General features: G+C 58.1%; 1 protein-coding gene across 2 annotated transcripts in view; it reads left to right on the top strand.

The window, feature by feature from the left end:
• The window catches only part of BCL9L (BCL9 like), an 80,397-nt gene that overhangs the window by 27,529 nt on the left and 33,606 nt on the right, over positions 1-19,262 (top strand). The gene's annotated exons all lie outside the window — the stretch shown is intronic.

The following is a 19,262-nucleotide window of genomic DNA, read 5'->3' as shown; positions in this document are numbered from 1 at the left end:
GGGCTGTGGTGTCATACGCTTGCGTCCTGGCTGTGCGAGGCAAAGGGCCACCGACAGCGTGGCACGGAGGACAACCGCGCACCTCTGGCTGTGGTGCGTCCCCGCAGAGCGGTGCTACAGGAGGCTTAGCTGCGCGCTCTTGACCTGCGGGATCCGCGCTGCAAACGTGGCTGCCGCTCGTTATCCTGCCCAAACGCTGTTTCGTGCCAGGCACGCGGTAACGACATGCAGCTCCTTCCAGCCGTCAGTCGCCAGGTCTCTGCTAAGGGATGTGTGTGCGCCTTGTTTTGCTACTTTGGTGGCAGGAGGGATAAGAAAAGTGAGTCACGGAGGAAGCGATTTGCCCAAGGTCGTACAGCGAGTCTGTGTCAGTGCTGAAGCAAGACCTCCTTTGACTCCGGTGCCTGCGATAGCGCTGGCTGCCGCCACACATGGGTATATAACACGCAGCCACGGCTGGTGCTAGTGCAAAAATCACCGGGCCGACATTGTTGCCTGATTCCCTCTTTCTCCTTGGTAGAAAGACGAGCGTATCGGTGTGCTGTCTCTACAGCAGTTGTCTACTCCGTCGGGGACTTCTTCCAGAGCATTCACACCCTAAATGCTCTAGAACCTTTTTGTCTGTTTTTTAACGTCTGTTTTGCCATTTTAGCTGGGCAGATGGTGCGATCGCTGCCTCCCCACCACCCTGACCCGTATCTTCGTTACCTAGAAAATCCATTTAATAGTGTTTGGTATTTTCTGCGGTGCAGCGTTGTAGGTGTTGCTACGTGTCCCTGCCCCTGAAAGTCCCTTTCCTCTTTCCAGACCCCCCCACTGGGGAAAAAAAAAAAAAAAAAAAGGCAGCAGCTAAAGGAGAGCTTACTCAGAAATGCAAAGCCACAGTTGTTGTTCAGTTGAAGAAAGTAAAATAGTTATGTTTTGTACTTGAAAGCCCTCTACCTTTTGCATCTCGCCGTCTTGCTGTTGGAAGGTGGCCCTCTGGTCACTGTGTGACAGAGGGGACAGATGGCTGCGTGAAGTGACTGGGCCATCACAAAGCTGGAAGTCCTGAGCTCGCTGGGCTACGCTGCTCCAGGGCAGCTGCCGAGGACGCGCTGGAGTGGCACTTCAGCTCCAGGCTAACTCAAGCCCGTAGAGCTGTGGACCTTGCTTGTGCTGGCTTGGGAGTCCCTAAGGTCCAAGCTCAACTCAGCCTTTGACTTTTCTATCACGTCGTCGACCCAGCTGACATCACGTCCTCCGCACCTGCTGTTTTGGGGGGCGAAAAGCTTTGCTTGTCCTTCTCATCGCTGCGGTTCTTTCCTGCTGAAATGCTGTGAGCGCTCTCCCTCCCGGCAGCGCTTGCTGCGTGGAGGGGTGCGGAAGGGAGCGGTAGCTAGAGAGGAGGCTCTTGGTTCCCTCTGCGGGGAGCATCAGCTGTGTCCCGACCGGTGGCTGTCTCTTACTGCTGTAGAGGCGTTGCTCTTCCTGGCTTACCCTGGGCATCCTCAGCTGCTTGCAGAGTCCCGAGTAAAAGATGGGTCCTGGGACTGTTTTCCGTGCCCCGTCTCTTGTCGGTGCGGTGTCCAGTTCAGCATTGACATTGGGGCAGCCTTTGCTTCTTTGCGCTGTCTCAGGTGATTGTGTCAGGCTCGGCTGCTGCTAAGAGTGAAAGTTTTTAGCCATTGGAGCGCTCGAGGCTGTGTCTGTGTCCCCCCGAGGTCCAGATGTGCTCTTGCTGGCACTAGTTGTGTGTTCCAGCTGCTACGATGGGTTTTAAGCTGCTCGGGTCTAGCCATTTCCTGGGGATGGCACAGGCTGGCTTCCAGCTCTTAATTCCTTAGGGCTCCATCCAGTTTTAAATACCCTGGCTGACGAATCTCCCAAGCAGGCCTCTTCTGGCCCCTGTAAGTCCCCTGTGGAAAAGCACGAGTTTGCTGTTCCTGGCCGAGAATGCGTCGGGGCTCTGCTCCACCTGTGAGCCTGCTCCTGAACTGCTGTCGGTGCCTCCTCCCAGGGATGCCGGCCATCCCCCATAGCCTTAGCCGAGCAGCAGCCCGGAGCTTGCCCTGCGAACGTCATTTTCCTTGTGCTGCTGCTGTCTTGGCAAAGACCCAGCATCGTGCCGGTGCCCTGGCCGAAGGGGGCCACAGGAGACTTGTGCTACCTTTGTGACGACTCCTGGCATTTCCGACAGGAAACATGGTATGTAGGTGCACAGATGGATATATGATATAACAAAGGATAGAGATATCATAGCGATATGATGTACAGATGCAGCAATATTTTGTCAGTGTTATTTAAGCTGCATCAGCTAGGAGGATTGCCAGCATGACTCTTCTGGCAGATCAAAATCTAATGCAGGTCAGGACTCAGTGTCACTCAGCTCTCTTTTCCTCCCAGGAAGATGTTGACTAGCAAATGTGTTTTCTGGTGATCTGGCGCGTGGCTCCGTGTTTCCAGGGGGTACGGGAGCTTTGGATACTGACTTTATGTAGTTGATCTCCGTGAGATTAAAACTGCCCTACGAGGTTTCTTGTAGCGCTGAAGCTGTGGACAAATACACCCGTCTTGGAGCAAGGGGCCTAGGAGATGTTGCAGCCACTTTGCTTCCAGTTGTGCGTTTCCTGTAGCTCTGTGTGGTGCGGAGGGTGAGGACGGCCGAAAGGATATTCTTCGGTTCTTCCCGACTTCTGTTTTGAAGTTGCGTGCTACTTTCCGGCAGGTTGGTCTTTGCTCCTCTGGTTTGGCTTCCCTTCTGCAAGCACCACCCCTGGCAGCCCCGAGTGGAAGGTACCCAGGAACAGTTACTGGAGGTTGGCGGGGATGGTTTCTGTTGCTGTATTTTGCCCTTCCTCGGCCTCTCCCCGGGAGGCAGCACCCGCCAAACCACGTGGCGTGGGTGAGAGGCACCCTTCCTCCTTCCGTGGTGCCTGTTCCAGGTCATCTGCTTGGCACCGGGCCCTTCCTGGGAATGGGGAGCTGGTTTTGTTTTCTTCCTACCTGATTTTCTTTGAAACGCAAAGGTGGAGAGGGTGATGGATTTTGTTCTAATTGGGACCGGTTCACGGTGGCACTTGCAGTTGCCACAGGGCTGTACTCAGCAGGAGCCAGCGCAGAGGAAGCAGTTAGTGTCACTGGCACCTGCTTTTGATTTAAGGGAGAGCCACGCTACAGAGGGGCGGCTTGCCAGGAGCCCTGCACACTCCCCGCGTCCTTGGCGAGCAGAGCTGTGCTTGTCGGTGCCCTGGGCAGCCTGGTCCCTGGTGCGGCAGGAGAGGGAGCACGGGACACCTCGGCACGGCTAACCGAAGCCTTCACCGAGCCTTGGAAACGGGTGTGCTGCTGTTGGGCGTCCTGCCCAGCTCCGAGTCCCGCTGGCTTGGACCCGGACCTCCCTTCCCACCTTGTGCTCCTGCTGCCCCTCTTCCAGGGCGTGGGACGGGCCATTGGAGACACAGCTCCCCAGCAGGCAGGGTTGCTTTCGTGCTGGCCACGACCCTCTGCTGGAGAAAGCGGCGTGAGGATGATGGGCTGCGGCACCCTGAAGAGCCGAGTGGGAACCTGCTCTGCTCTCGCTGGGTGTGTGCCCAGGCTGGGCACAGCCAGTGGGATGAGGCCTGCTTCCCGCTTGCTCAGCTCTTTCTGGAGAGACAGGCCGCTTCTTCGGCAGCTGCTGGTGTCTGGGCACAAGTGGCTCCCCTGTATCCCAGTGTCCTTGCTGGATTGCCAGACGGGTGCATCAGGCAGTGGTTTCCAGCCCCTCCGTGCTGCTGGTGATGGGAGGGCAGGGCCTTCGCTTGGCATCTTGTCCTGCTGCGTCTTTCTGGGCAGCTGCAGGCAGAGGAAGGTGCTAGCTGTGCCTGGGCGTCTTTGGGAGACTGCGCTTCCCCGATGCGGGCAGATCCTCTGCTAGCTTTGGCCGGAGCTGCTAGAGAAAATGGCGCTTTGTCGCTGGGTTTTGCTTCCACCAAGCGTAGGAGCTAGGTTTGGGGTTTGTTTTTTTTCAGCTGTGACTTGAGATGCCTTGAATCCCAGCTAGGGGATGACGGGGAGCCTCTTCTGATGCTGGGGTAATAGCTCAAGATGGCTTTAAGACTGGGCTGTGCGCTGTGCCCAGAGGTGGGGCGTCACCCTGTTTGGTGAGGAGCTCTGCTGGAGCCAAGTCCTGGGCCAGAAGCCAGGTTTGTGATCCGTGCCAGAGAGGGCGAGACTTGGAAAGCGAAGCAGAGCTCCTCCTGTGTGAGAGATGGCCTGAAATACCGAGCAAAACCACAGAGTGCTCCTTGTTCCTGCCTGTGCCTACTGGTCTTCCCTCTCCCTGAAGTATGTGGGAGGCCACAGGACCGATCTGCTAGGGAGCAGAGGGCTGTGCTCCTCGGGCACCTCTGCTCCAGCCTGCCTCTTCGGGCTGATGGTTGGCTTGGTTTTTGGTTTTGGGTTGGTTGTTTCTTTTTTTCCCCTTTCCTTTTAACCCTGCTTCTCTCGTTGCTGTATATTCCCTCATCCATCCTTGCTGCTACTGAGTGGAGGGCCACCTCCTTGCAGGTGAGCTGTCCAGAGCAATGCTGCGTGCGGTTGCGCAGCTCCTTCTGCCATGGCTCAGCTGAGCAGCTTTCTTTTTCCTTGCTCGGCCGCTTACTGTGGTGGCCAAGGAGAGGAACGGGCCAGGATATGGTTTGTGTAGAAGATGCTGCGCGGCACTGACTGTTTACAGACTCTGCGCTTCTCGAAACGTAAGCACAGGAAGCGCCAGGCTCTGCTGGGGTCTGTGCGAGCAGCGTGGCTCCTGCGCGCTGGGTGTCTTGCAGCTTCTGCCGGTAGCGATGTTCTGCACTGTCACAGGCCAGAGGAGGTTTCCAGCGCTCTGCAGAAGCAAGGCCTTGGTTTTTTCACCTCCGAAAGAGAGACTGGGAGGAAAAGTGAAAGGAAATGACTTAACCAAAGACAGGAAGGGAATATGGGGCAGAGCTAGGGCTAGAAGCCAGGATTCCCGATTCCTGCTCATCGCTCCGTTCCTCCTCAGCTGCCTCTTTGGGTCTCAGCCTCCTACTCGAGTCCAGGCATAATAAGGGGGCTTTGCCAGCCCTCTGAGGAGCTGGAGGTCAGGAGCTTCTGTCGTGAAGGATCCTCAATGTTTGGTGCGTCTGTGAGCTTTCCAGTCTCCAAGGGTCTCGTCTCCAGGATTTGCCCAGCTGGGAAAACTGTAAGTTAGAAAGCTACGACTGGTGTGGTTACAGCAGAAGTCGCAACGCGTGTCCTCGGCTAGTGAGTTGAGCGTCTGGTTCTCCAAGGAGCACCGTGGTCCTCGTCCGAGATGCGCTCTGCAGAGAAGTGCCGTTCTCCCACAGTGCTGTACCCTTGTTTGGAGGGCCGTACCCAGGTTTCTTTTAAAGGTTTAAGTTAAGGGAAGCTGTTTCTCTCTGCTTGCAATTTGTCCCCTCCTCAGGTTGGCTTCGTGGACGGTCTTCCTTGACTCGCCGCTCAGGGCTCGGTAACTGTGTGATCGGGTGTGCATCGGTTGCCTGGTTTGGCAGGCAGGGACTCTGTGGACCGTTGCAGTCTTCCTAATAGAAAATATATTGTCAGTATCCTCTTTGGAAGAAAGATCCTGCTAAATAGCTGTGTATCAGTGAAGAGTTGTGCTCCCCTTCAGATGGGGAAGGGGTTTCAGCAGCAGGTGGAATGACTGTTGCTTCGTTCTGTTGTTACGCAGTGCTGGGCCCCTGGCTTCCTGGGAAAGGCACGGCATGAGGCTGCAATCAGTAGAGGATGCTGGCTTGTAAAAAGGCGGTTGCAAGGGTCCTGAGTAGCCACGCTGTAGGTCTCCTGCGGCCCTGGCGGTCTGCGGGCTCAGGGCAGCGAGGAGCTGGACGGGGAGCTCCGAAGGGCAGTAACTGAGAGCAAGGGCTGCATCTCTGGGCAACTCTTCCCGACAGCATGCTGGCCAAGGCTGTGGAAACCCCTGCAGCACTGGAGCTTTCACCACTTCCTTGGCAGGATTCGTTCCAGCACTGGTCTGCAGCGGAGGATCGGGCCAGACGTGGCCTGAACGGAGCGGGTCCGGCCACAGGCGAGCCTCAAGCGCGGCAGTTAGGCTGGGCTGAAAGCTGCCTGTGTCCTGCCTCTGTGCAGCCTTGTTTGAACTTTTCTCTGGCAAGGAGCAAAAGGAACCGGGGAGACCTAGGGCTGGTCCAAGCAAGTTTCCTCTGCTCTCCCCGCCCCCAGATGCAACGGGGGGAATGGCAGCAGCTCCAGACTGCTGTCCCAGAGCAGAGCAGTTTGGGGGGGCCTCGGTCACGACAGCTTTTGAGCAAACGTTTTTTTGCCTCTGGTGTTCCCTGCCTCTTGGGCTGCGACGCAGGGAGGGGGAAGTGAAACTGTGGTTCAGAACAAGCCCTCTGGATGGCAAGAAAATTGCTGAGTAGCCGGTTTCCAGGTTGCCGAGGTCCTAGCCAGGGCCCGGCACGGCTGCCAGAAGCAACAGGCTTGGAATTTCCTCTGCCTGGTGCCAGCTCCTCTTGGGCTGGCCACAGCACCTCTGCTGGGGCCGGGGCTCCTCTCGAGCCCCGTGGATGGGGCGCTCCCGGAGCAGGGGTTGCGCCGGAGCTGGAGCTGCCCCCCTCGCTCTCGCAGCCTGGTTTCTATTTTCTTTTCCAGGGTCCAAGCTGTTTTGAATTATGCAGCCTGCGCCTCCCGCGGGGCTCCTTGAGCAGCCGCCTAATGAGCTGAGCTCCTGACAAACTTTGCTCTGGCTCTGGCTACGCTTGGAAAATTTTACAGCCTTTTCAGAAAAAGGAAATGCCAGGAAAGGCCTGTCTCTTCTTATTTTTATGAGGGGGTCCCAGTTGAGAGGGGGCGAGATGGGTTTGGAAGAGAAGACAGGAAGGATTTTGCATACTGCGGTATATACGCTTTCTAGTGATAGGGGCAAGCGGGCTCAGTGCCTCCTGCCGGAGCTGGGCATAGCGTGGGGCTAGACCCCCAGGGCTCTCGGAGGGTGTGTGACGGGCGCAGGGAAGCAGAGACTCCTCTTCTTGCAGGGAGGTGGTGGTCTGCGTCTTCCCTCCCAGCTGCCGGCATAGCTACTGGCTGTTTAATCTTTGCTAATTACACTTTTTCTGAATGGCAGTGGTTTTATTTCTACTGTGGTTGCAGGCGGAGGCTCCTGCACGTGGATGCGCTGCACGTCGGTCTGCAAGGCTCATGGGAAGGACCGCTACCGGATGCTGGGCTGGTGGTCTCCCCGTGACGGGGGGCCGGCAGAGTACCCCGGCAGGGTGCTGGTGGGCACGGGGATGTAGGAACGCAGGTGCCGCCAGCACAACGTTTGACCCGAAAGGGACAGTCTTGTGTAATTTGCCCCTTCGGCTGAGCAACCATGTTACAGGAGGAGAAACCAGGGCACAAAATAAGCCGTGACTTGGCTGCCTTCCCTTGGTAAGACAGTGCTGAGAAGGGAGCCGGGAGCCCTCAGTTTTGGATAAACACCCCCTCGGGGAGGTGCTGAAGGTCGGCCCTTGCATTTGTCTGGTTTCCCTCAGCAGAGCCCAACGGTTACAGCGCTCATCTCCCAACAAGCACTTCTGTCCGGAGAGGCACTGGGGGTACAGGCTGGTCCTCGCCATCCTCCTCGCGTCTCCTCGCAGTGTCCCAGATCCCTTTCCAGTGGTAAAAAGGCATCAGCGGGGACCGGGACGGGGGTGTCGGTTGGAGCCTGTAAAGCTGCAGTGGCCTGGGGAGCTGTGGAGCTTCTCTGGCGGGAAGGATCAAGGATTCTGTGCGATCCGTAGGCATCAGCTGCTGCCAGTCGCGGTGGATGAGCATCAGACGTGGGCAGCGATGGCCCTGGGTGGAAGGAGCCTCGCGCCGGTCCTGCTTTGAGGGCTTTGCCTGTTACGCCTGTCAGGAGCGTGGCTCTGGATGGCTATCTGATTTGGCAGCCTGTGCGGGCCTGGCAGCCCTAAGAGCGGGATGCAGGCACCAGAACCGTGCCCTCCTCTCCCTTTTTTTTGTCGCTCCACCCATCCCCAGCTTTCTGCCGTGTTGGGCAGGAGAAAGCACCTTCCCGGGGCTGTGTCCCCTCCTCCACCTGGAAAATGAGTGCTATGTCCCCTTTCCTTTCTCGGGGCTCGGGGGCAGAAGCTGAGATTGCGTTTGACAGTGGAGGCCAAGCGCCTTTGCTCTGCTGCTGGGAAGGACGATTGGGGCTCGCCCGTTGGCTTCTCGCAGAGGTGAGCTTCTCTGTCCCAGCTCGTTCTTGGAGCTCAAAACCCGTGGGGAGCTGCTGGGAAAAGTATTCAAAAAAAAAAGAGTTAAATACCTTTTTGTTATTGTTATTTATTTCTGTGATGCCATCTGCGTATATCTGTTTTAGAGCGGCTGAAGTGGATGTTTTTTGTACTCTTTAATTAGTTTCTGAATTGTCAGTGGGGAATCCTGTTTCACGTGAACTTGACACTGCAAGAGACAAGTCCAAAGCCCTGTTTGTCGTCTTTGCTGTGAGAACGGTACAAACCCAAGCGGAGAACAGATGAGTGCAGCAGCGTGGCTGTAATTCAGTCGGTAGCACCTTTCCTCCCAAAACATTTCCACAGGTCAGTGGTTCAGCAATGATCTGCCTAGGCTGCCCACCTCCGTTGGAGAATTCAGCGTGAGTTTTGCTCCCCGCTCTCTTTTAGAACTCTCTTTTTAAAAAAAAAAAAAAATCACAGTGTTCAGTGTTTGAATCTGCTTTGGAGCCTGTTTCAAAAAACAAGAACAAGCAAACAAAAAACCCTCCCCAAACCCAAACCTGATTTTGCTCATTGAAAGTCCGTTTCATGAGTCGAAGCTGTAAACGTTTTGTAAGAAAGGAGTTACTTTGCCTTAAGCAGAACTTCAGCAAAGAAGTGTCCTGCCACTTACAAATATTTTGCTATAGATGTAATTTTAGCCCTGATTTTGCGGAGGTGTGTGTTATTTTAGTGAGAAGAGCGATTTACCCACCTGAGCGTTTGCGCGATGGGGGCCTTATGTGTGACGGCTCCCCAGCCCGCCTAGTGCTTTCCACATATTCAGAGGGACTCAGCTACCGGTGGCAAATGTTTATCAGTTAGTTTATTTTGCTTTTTAATCGCAAGTGATTTCACAAAGTCCTAGTCCAATTAAACTGTATTACTTTTATGAGTAGGGCTTAGGCGTTTTTTAAGGGCTCCGGTTATTTTTCTGATGCTGGTACGGACCCCTGTGCAACAAATCTAAGGCTATCGCAGTAGCAGGCTGACTTTCTCAAGTACTTTCCCCCGCACTCCCGGCAGTAGCCTACAGGCCTTGGGAGGTCCGCAGTGGGTAGGTTTAACACCGGTGGAGCAAACCAGCCGCCCTAGGACTTCCTAGTTGTCAGGCTGATGCTGGCAGTGCCGTGCTCTGAGCCCCTTCAGTGGAAAGCGACGACGTTGGCGTCCCTCAGGGCCGCTGATCCCTGTCGGGGTGATGCCGAGCTTTGCGTTCATCTGGCTGCAACCAGGCGGAGAGGTGAATTGCTTTGCCCGACCTCAGGTTGAAACAAGGTCGCGGAAGAGAGTAGCTGTAGTTGACGGTTGGTTCGTTGGAAGGGGAGGGAGCAGAGGTGAGCGTCTCCAAGAGTAATGGCATGTTTTGGGATTGCCCTTCCTCCAGGACCTGATCCTGAGCGTGTTGGATGGCTGCTGTTTCGGTGTTTGATCTGTGGCTGTTCCTGGCTGCGGGTGGTGCGATGGCTGGGGCTGTGGTTGCTGTTTGCAGTATGTTTGGGAAAGCTATCGGGGGCATGCAAAGAATTGATCTCTCTTGGAAAAGGATAGAAGAATCCCCATAGCAAACACGCCAGGAGGCCAGGCTCCTACTTCTCTTGCTACCTCCTTGCCTCCCCACCGGGCACAGAAGTTGACGTGCCTGGAGCAGCTCTGTTGTCCTACTTGGCAGACTCAAACTCAGATTGTGGGCAAGCGGCTCAGCTTGAGGTGAGAGCCCAGCTGTGCTCCTGCCAGACGTGACATGCTGATGGCCAGGGAGGGGACGAGGCAGAGCTGGGACCTGGCTCAAGAACACATGCCATGCAGGCTCCTTTCTGCACGCGAGGCGTGCAGCCAGGGGGTCCCCCCTGCTCTGGAGGGCCGTGGCTAACGGCTGACCCTGGCCTTGGGAAGGAGGAGAGGTGTGGGGGAGTTGGGACTGTAGCGTGAAACAGCAGGGAATCTGTGCATCGCCCTTGGCCAGTAGACTACTCTAATGCCTCGTCTGATTTGCATATCAATTAATTTTTATTTTAAGAGGACTCAAGTGGACCCAAGTGCCAGACCGCATCTCAGTATGCTGTAGGAGGAGCCCAGGAACTGCTTGATTTGATCTGAACAACAAGCCTGAGGGTGGTATCGCTTAATGAGCCAAAGACCCCTCTGGCTGAAATCAGTTCCTTTCCATCCGAAATGGGCAAGCGCTGATTTTTTGGGGGGTTTTAAGGTCCTTTTGAACAGTCTGGACAGCGAGTGAGTGAGCGAGAGAGGGTCGTGTAGACCCTGGCAATGGTCAGGATGCTGTCCGACGGGAGGATGGCTCGCCTAGGACCTGCCGCTGCCCTTGGGTGTCCCAGTGCCACAGGACCACTTCCCTAAGGTGCTGCTCCCCGCCACGGTACGTCTCGTCAGACCGACGCTGCCTGGCTCGCCGCATCTTGGGTGCGGGACGTAACCTATAGGAGAAGGGTGGTTGCGGGGTAGCTGCTGGATGCAGAGCTCCCCTGGTCGGCCTCACCGCTGTGGGGTGGGGAGGAAGCCAACCTCCCCTGCCCAGAGGCAGGAAACAAGAACCACGTGGGCTGCCTCGGAGCCCCACCGGCACCTCGCGCTCGCACTGAAAGCAGCGCGGCTGGGCTTGGGCTCCCTGGCTGCCCGCCACGGCGCCGGTGGCCCTGTTCTGTGTCCTCTGTTTGCAAAGCGAGGGGGGGAACGCGGACCCCCTTTTGGCTCCGGTGCTCCAGTGCCCGAAGGGGGAGGCTGCAGCCAGAGCTCCTGGGCTCTCTTCCTCTTTCAGCCGGGAATGTGCTGTGCATCCATCCTCGGGCGCTTGCCCGGGCTCCGGCTGTCAGTGCCCGGCTGTCACGTACGCCAGGAATAAAGGCAGCTCCTGGGCTGTAGCACGCTGCCTTCGCCCAGGCCGCCGTAGCCAGGTTCGGCCCCGGCGCGACGGCTGCGCTGGGGTTTGCAGCCGCCGCTGCTTCCCGGGGAAGAAGGGTCTTGCGGTTTTCATGGCAGGGCTTTTTCCTCCTGCATTCGAGGTCCCTCGACAGTCATCCTAAGGTCTTTCTCTGACCCCCAGCCGGGGTCCTGGGACTCCCGCTTCCCATTGCTGAAGTAGCAGTTATCGGAGGGAAAGGCAACGTAAGCTTTCTCGGCAGACTCTGTCGTGTTTGTCCTGTTCAATTACAATGCAGCAGCAGTGGCACCAGCCGCCGCCTTCCTCCCCTCGCTGGGCTGGAGCGCTGCAGGCTCTCGGCAAATGCTGTCTGCGGACATCTGCTGCCTCCTCCCCCACCGCCTCCTGGCAAGCGGCAGCAGCTTCCCAGCGAACAGCCTGCTCTTTGCATCACCCCCCGCACGCCCGACCAAAGCTCCCTTCTGCTCTTACAGGCTCCTTCGCAGGACCTTGAAATGGTGGTTTCCCCGGTGCTGGCTCGGCTCCAAGCAGCCTTCCGTCTCACAAGACCATAGCTGAAAAAAATCAGGGTGCCTGATGGAGGGGAAAGGCTTATTAAAGGTGATGCTTACCCGGTTCTGGCTCATGATTCAAACAGGCAGCCCTCTCCTTGGCAGGTCTCCAGCCAGCGCCTGGGGCCTGAGGCAGGCGCGGAGTCTGGGGCAAAAAGCTCAGAGCCGTTTGACGGGAGCAGATGCGGCAAGGTCAGCTTTGAGCTGCGGCCCTGGTGCCAGCGCTGGATGCTCTGGTCCGATGTCTGGCTCGGGTCTGTCCTGCGCAGCTGCGGGGGCAAAGTTCGCCATTCCCGGGATTCATCCGGCCCCTTCGGGGAGCAGGGAGGTTTGTTTCTTTCTGCTGCACTCGAGCGGTGGGATGATGCGCTCCTTGGGTGCAGAGGGCAGCAGGGCTGTGGATTTCTGCCTCCTGAGAGTAACCCCCAGGTTTGGTAGCCCTGCCCTCTTGGCAGCAGGAAGCACCCTGCAAAGTGGCATTTCTGTGGCTTCAGCCTCTCGGCGCTGCTGCACCAGGTTCCTGTCCACGGGTATGCGTTTGTCACCAGAAAGTATGGCAGTAGCCTGAGAGGGGATCTTTGCCCTGAGCCCAGCCAGTCCCCCAACACGGCAGTCGCCGAGATGCCCTGGCTGCTCCTCGTGTGCTTCTAGCCTGGGGGCTTCTCCGGAGGTGAGAGTGGAGGAGCTGGGAGGGATGGAGTGGAAGAATTTAATGAAGAGGGCGTTGGGGGGGGTGTAGCAAACTCCTTTCTCCTGAAACTGGTGAAGCAGTAGCTGGGAATATGAAGGCAATGCCAGGCTGTGATCTTGGGGAAAGCCCAGAAGGAGGGCTGAGGTATGTGGATTAGTCAGAAGAGATGGTAGAGGATGAAAGAGGATTCAGCAGCTCTGACTGTAAAGGCAGGTTTGGAAGAAGGAGCTGGAGGGATTGCAGGTGGGACATGAAAACAGGAGCTTGGAAAGATGGAATAAACGAAGCCGGTGGGGGAAATTTGCTGTTTTGTACCTGGATCAGAAAGATGCGAGCGCGATTCAAAGGGATTTAGACAAGAAGGCACAAGTCTGTGTTTGGAGGGAGAAGGATCATCTTCTTTGCTGTGACCGTCTTTGCAGCGGAGGGATGCAGAGGCACAGCCAGAGCCCGCCTGCCAGCTTGGAGGAAGCGCAATGCTGCGGAGGAGCATTGCTCGGTATGGGGTTAGTTGACAGTAGGTTCTGCCCCCCCGTTTGGTTAGTAAGGCTATGGTCCCTGCCCCTGCCAGCCGTCGAAGAAGCAGTAGCGGGAGAGCTGGGTGGCTGCTGCCGGAGGAGCCGGTGAAATTATCTGAGTGCCTGTGAAGGATGTGGCATAGAGATGGGAGCTGCGGGGCCAGGCTGGGGCAGGGCGTCTGGCTGACAGGGAGCAGCGAGGCCAGGGGCTGCATGGCGAGCAGGGCCAAGGCTGTGCGGTGTCACCAGCGAAGGGCCCTGGCACACCTATCAGTGCGCTTTCAGGCACCCGTCTGTGGCCACCGGGACCGGTGCTGCTTGCGCGCAGGGGAAGAGCCCAGAGCGGATCCGGCAGCCAGACCCGAGTCGAGCGCTCGGGTCTCCTGTTTTGCCTGGGCAGTAACCGCAGGCCCCTCCTCCTCATCGGCACGGCGCAGCGCTGAGCACGAAGGAGATGAAGCGAGGGAAAGATGGGGCATGCGTCTGAGAGGAAGATGAGAGATGCTGCTGAGAAACAGAACTGAGCTCCCTTCCTCTTTGTGTGCTGGCGGATACTCGGTGGGGTGGGGGCAGCGGGGCTGGGCCGCAGGCCAGAAACGCTCGCACACATCCCTGGGAGAGGAAGCTGAAATGCTGCAGGAAGCCATGCTCTTGCCTGCACAGGTGATCCAGAGCCGCTGTGCCGCAGGGGTGAGACAGCAAAGCCATGCCTCCCCCAGCCAGCCGGACCCTGTCCCAGAGCCTGGGAAGAGGGGGCTAAGGAGATAAGGGAGCCCTGGCAGGCAGCCTTTAAAGCCCCCCTGGGGGAAGGGAGCATCACCAGCAGCTGGAGGCAAGACTTGGTAGGTCCTGGTGTTTACCCGGTGGCGAGGAGAAGCAGAAGGTGCCACGTGGAGGCCGGTCGCTGCCTCCCCCCAGAGATCAGCGGGGGAGAGGGGGAAGGCAGCAGGGCATGAGTTACCCTGGGAAGAAAGCACTGATGAGTGGAGGCAGAGGGAGCGCCAGGGCCCAGGAGGTCGCTGGGGAGGGCATCCTTCCCTGAAGCGGAGAAGGGGTGCCCAGGAGTCTGGCAGGACCCTGCCAACGGGAGCGTTATCTCCCCCGAGTGCCCTGGTTAGTGCCCCCGGTTGTGACTTCGTGCCCACAGGCTTCTCGGCGGGCGGTGGCAGGGACTGGTGTTGGGCTCACGGAGACTGCTACTGGGCTCTTCTCCCTTCCAGGCGGTGCTGGGCGTGTTCCTGTGAGCCGCCTTTCCCTCTGTGCCGAGGCTAATGCAAGGCTTTACCGCGGGCACTCGGCTCTCTGGGCTCTTGTTTTCCCCTGCTAGGAGGCTGACTCCTGGACCTAGCCCGCCAGCAGGACCTGGTTGCTGGTGAGCCTGGAAGCGGGCTGAGCTCGCACGCAGGCGGCCGAGTCCATGCCCCCGGGTGATGCCAAGGCATCAGCTGCCGCTCCAGGGAGGCAAGTTGCCTCCCCAGCCCAGCCCAGCCCCGCACAGCGTGGGCTCCAGGGGCGGCCGTCCTCCCCACCCTCCTCTTCCCGCGCTGGAGGGACGGAGGCAGGAGAGACGGAAGGGAGGACTTGCCCCGCGAAGGGTTAACGGCGCGCTCCAGCCCGCTGCTCGCAGCAGCTTGGGCCGTGCTGCGTGCTGCAGGAGCGGTGTTTAGCAGCTTGCTCCAGTTGGCGTCTTTCCCAGAATGCTTTGGAAAAGCACTGACCTCTGACCCCCAGTACAAACTGAGCCCAGCACGTGGGAGGGAGAAATTACTCCCAGACCTTCAGGCTCCAGGGTTTACAAGCTGCCTGCAATAAAGCAGCCATTTTTTCCGACAGTTACTAAATCTCCCCTTTTAGCTCCGCTGCAAACCTCTACCCCGCGCTCCCCTCCCCTGCCCCCAGCCCCGCGTCCTGCTCAAATCAGAAACATCTCCGACGGCGAGGCCAGCCCCTTCCCCCCGGCTGAAGGCCGGGGAGAGCTCGAGCGCCGGTCCACGAGCGGTGCCCCTCGCCCCGCAGCGGCGGGTCCCGTCCGGCGCGGCAGCTGCCCTTGCGCCTGTCTGCCCGCTTCCCGCGTGAGCGGGTGCTGGCAGCGGCGGGCTCCCCGGGTGCAGCGGTCCCTGGGGGGGTCCCGCACCTGCTCTCCCCACCCGCAGGGGCGCACGGCTGCGCCTCTCTTCTGAGCCCTCACGAGGCTGGCGGGGCGCTGCTGGGGACGACACCTTGTCCGGGGCAGCTGGCAGAGCGCGTTCAGTGTGGTCTTAGTGTCCGTGCTGGGGACTGGGAGCCAAAGGGCGAAGGTTCTCTCCTCGGCTTTGCTGATGGCCAGGGCAGCTTTGGGCAAGGCCTTGGTTCTTCCGTGCCTCCGTTCTGCTGTCTTGAAACGGGAGTAAGAGCCGCAGGGTTCGCACTCACCTTCCGTCAGCTCTTTAGGTAACTTATTCTGTCTGCGCTCCCCGCAGTGAGAGAGGGATTAATCTCCAGGGAGGCTGGCCAGTTTCTATGGGAGATCGCTGCGTGGGAGGCTCACGAGGCTTCACCAGCTCGTGTTTGTAATGCCTGCTGCAGCTGCAAAGTGCCAAGTACTGCTTATTCACATACGATTTCATGACCATCCAGTTGTGTGGAAGCGCCGAGTCGGCGTGGGGTGGTGAGCTCTGCGTGTCTGGTGCCGTGCTGAGCATGCCAGCGTGTTGCGTTGCCGCAAAGGGCGTGGGGAGCGTGTGTTCATGTTTCTACAGCGCTTTGGGAACAGAAAGCGCTCGTTACAAGTGGCTACCGTGCCATGGGCGCTGTGGGATCCAGATAAATAAAACGGGAGCTGGTATTTCCAAACAACCTCTTCCCCGCTCCTCCCACCTCCTGTGCACATTCCTCCGGCAGGGAGCAGGCGAAGGTGGGGAGCTGCCCGCAGCATGCAGCCCTAGCCCGCGGCCCAAGAGCGGCTGCAGCGGCGGGCAGCGTGCCGCACAGCTCTCTTCCCAACAGACGCGGGACGCCTCGGACACAGCAGGTCGCCCTGGCCTCGGCCATGCTGCCTGGTGGGTAGATGGCACCTGCCTGGGGACCCAGGCCGCTGTCTCTGGCCCTCGAGGTGGCTGGAGGGAAGCAAGCAGCTCTGGGAGCAGCCCTGGAGCCTTGGGCTTTCACTGACTGCACTTCTTTTCAGACCCAGTGTTTTGCTGGGAGCGGTGCTGCGGCAGGAGTCTCGCGCTGCGCGCGGCACCGGCAGCACAGCAGCGGCAGACCCGTGCTGCGCCGTGCTCTGTGCTGAGCCCCTGGGCACAATGTGGCAGGGAAGCCATTTTCCTGAACACGTCTTGGGCCGGTCTAGGATCTGCTCGACACGCAACAAAAAAGCGCGTTCATCTGAATCCCCTTCTCTCCCCTCTCGGAGAGCTTGGTTTTGTTTTTAAATCTATATGGCAGGCGACCAAACTGGCTGAGTCAGTCAGCTGGCTGGCCACCAGAAGTAAAAATGCGGTTTTGTCCCCTCCCTCGTTCCCCCCCCCTTCCCCCCGCATTTTTTTTCTCCTTCACTTAGCGACAGTTTCATGTATTGACAACAAACCTCTTTCTGCCTCCTTCTCTCTCGGGGCCGGGACAAGTGGAAGCTGGTTTTTATTTTCAGAATCGGTCTAGGGGGAGAAGGTGCAGGATGGCAGCCTGGTTGTGCCTTCTTGCTTCTGCCTGCAGTGATGCTGCCTGGGAGGAGGCGGGGGAGCTGCCCGCTGCGCCCAGGCCTTCGCAGGCTGATGGCAGCATCTGCTCTCCTACGGGCAATTAGATGGAGGGACGGAGAGGTAAAGCGTCTTGCCCAAGGCTGCGCAGGCCGGGCCTGGGAGGATGGGAGCTGAGGAGCGAGTCAGGAGCCGTGCTGGCCGTGGGCTGGCTTTCGGGGGGCAGGAGGAGGTGAGAGGCAAAGCTTTGTTCCCGAGTGTTTACAAATGCGCCCGGCTGCCATGGCGCAGGTGTGGCTGGTTGAAACGTGCCCTGGAGTCGGCTCTTCCCCTGGGAAGGTGGGAGCCAACAACCCTCCTGTGTGAACGGCCCGACGTCTTGCAGAGGGGCAGCCAGACACAGTGTCGTCGAGGGGGGAGCGGGTGTCTTCGGCCTCTCCGCCGGCAGGCTGCGTGGGCAGCTGGCTGGCTTTCAGGCGCCTCGTGCTGTCGGGCTGCGCACGACGCATGTATCCTGGGGACAGGGGCGCGGGCATCTCCCGCGGACACTGTTGCGGCAGGGTGGTACAGGAGTTGTCTGCTTCCACTGCGCTGGAAGTCGTCGCTGGTAAGCGCTAATATCACTCCCTACAGCGGGGGGATCGCGTGGCGCTCTTCCTGCCTGCCGCACCAAGCGCTAGGGTGAAACGGGTGCACCAGAGCACTGGGACTCGGATGTGGACGCGAAAGGTTTGAGAGCCCCTGCTTGCCACTGGCAGCACTCCTGGGCCTCCACTTTGGTCTGTTAATTCCCAGGAAGCAGCATCCCGGCTTGGGAGCTCAGCTTTCCCATAGGCTCTCAGGGAAGCCACCAGTCACCGTCCCACCTCGTGCTCCCACCGCACCTATCCCCGCACCCAGACGTAGCCGGGCTTGGGCAGAAGCAGGGTGCGTGCGCAAGGGGTGGCTTTCTGCCCCGTGGCCTGTGGTTTGGCTGTCAACACCTTTTCTCCCTATGCATCCAGTTTCTGTAGCCGGTCTGTGGGCAGCCTTGTGTGACCCGTGCCCAGGGCGGAGGGGAGATGGCGCAGGGGGTGAGGCAGGTGTGATCCGAGTACCACCAGCTCGGCTCATTGCTTGTGGCAAGCCCACGTCCCAGCCTGAACTGCGTGACGGGTCGTGGGATCTCGCTGCATGTCCCAGCTCCCAGGAGGTCGCTGGGTGCCAGAGCGTGCAGCACCTCGCAGGAGCAAAACTTACCGAGCAAACAAAGGAGGCTGCTCAGGGCGAGAGGAGTTTTCAGATGCAAATTGGCCGCTTGGTTTCAGAGACGGATTTTCTTAATTTGTATGTTGATTTTTGCTATTTCAAATGCATAAATCGCAGCGAATACTCCAGCCTGACTCTGGCTTCTGTGTACTTCAGCAAGAGGGGCTGCATGAGAGCAAGCAGGCGGTTGGCTGCTGTGAGCCATGCGGGTATCTGAGGATACCCACACTGGTCTGAACTAGTTTGCTGCTTCCTCCGTCATATATCACCGCTCAATTGTAAGACATACTTCCAAGGCAGCAAAGGCAGGGAAGGGGATAAACTGATTTACTGGTTTTTATTTTAGCAGGAGAGGATGTGATTGGCTAAGAAATGTAAAAGGCAAAATAAATCCTCCGGAATATTTTGCTCTGTTGAAACGAAGGGAACTTAAAGGTGCACAAGGAGGCTTGAGAACCCATTGGGGAAAGGTGCCTGCGAGCTCCTGGTAAGGCCGAGCCTCTTTGCCACATGTCTTGCGGAATGCAGATGTGAGGGGAACGATAGCTGTCTTAGTCCCTACAAGATGTCTCTCTGCACGCGTAGTTGTGCCCCCACCTCTTCTCCGACGGTCAGAGGCCCTGCCTGTACTATACAGCTGGAGGCGGCTATGAAAACGCTGCAGCGTGTATGCGTCTGGGGTTCGTGCAGGAACTGTGAGAGCAGGACAGAAGCGGTGAGGAAAAGCGAGAAGTGCTGCTGGGATCTGGTGTTTGTTGGCGGATGTTTCTGGGTCTGGAAGTGAGTAGAGGGCAATGGATGCTGCATGTTTGCTGGGCACTAAGGGAAGGAGCTTTGAGGTCAGGAGGCAGCTGCTGGGGATGCATCTCCTGCATTCCTTTGTGCCCACCCCTCAGCCCATCCTCACTTCTCTTCCCCGTCTCTTAAGAGCTTGTGCCCGTCGGGCTGAGGAGGTGTGGGAAGAGCAGAGCTCTGTAGCAATACTCGAGTGTCTCTCTGATGGCATAACTGCGCCTGATGTAGCTACGCTTTTCCCTTAAACTTATTTGCGGTCATTCACTCAGCAAATGCCCGGGCCAGAAGAAGAGTGGGAACGGTTTGGAGGGGAACATAGTAACTCAGAGTGACCTGCAGATTGCTGGCACCCGTAGCCAGGTGCTGAAGTGGAGACCCTTATTTTCCACCAAACATGGAGCCCACTGGGGGCCTGAGCTGGTACAGGAGCTTTTGGAAGTTGTCTGTGTTAGTGGGTACCTACTTGATCCTGGTACTTACCTGTTTGCTTTCGCTTTTGTTGGAGAGAAGGAAACAAAACTTGGCAGTTCCATGTTGTCCTGGTCAGTGTCCTTTTCTGGTTCTCAGGCCCTTGCCTGGGTGGATTGCAAACCTGTGGGGATCTTCAAACCCCGTTGCTCTTTCT

This window comes from Mycteria americana, chromosome 19 (genome assembly GCF_035582795.1).
Source record: "Mycteria americana isolate JAX WOST 10 ecotype Jacksonville Zoo and Gardens chromosome 19, USCA_MyAme_1.0, whole genome shotgun sequence".
Lineage (NCBI taxonomy): Eukaryota > Metazoa > Chordata > Aves > Ciconiiformes > Ciconiidae > Mycteria > Mycteria americana.
The sequence above is the reverse complement of the archived record's forward strand: the minus strand, read 5'-3'. Positions and strand labels throughout refer to the sequence as shown.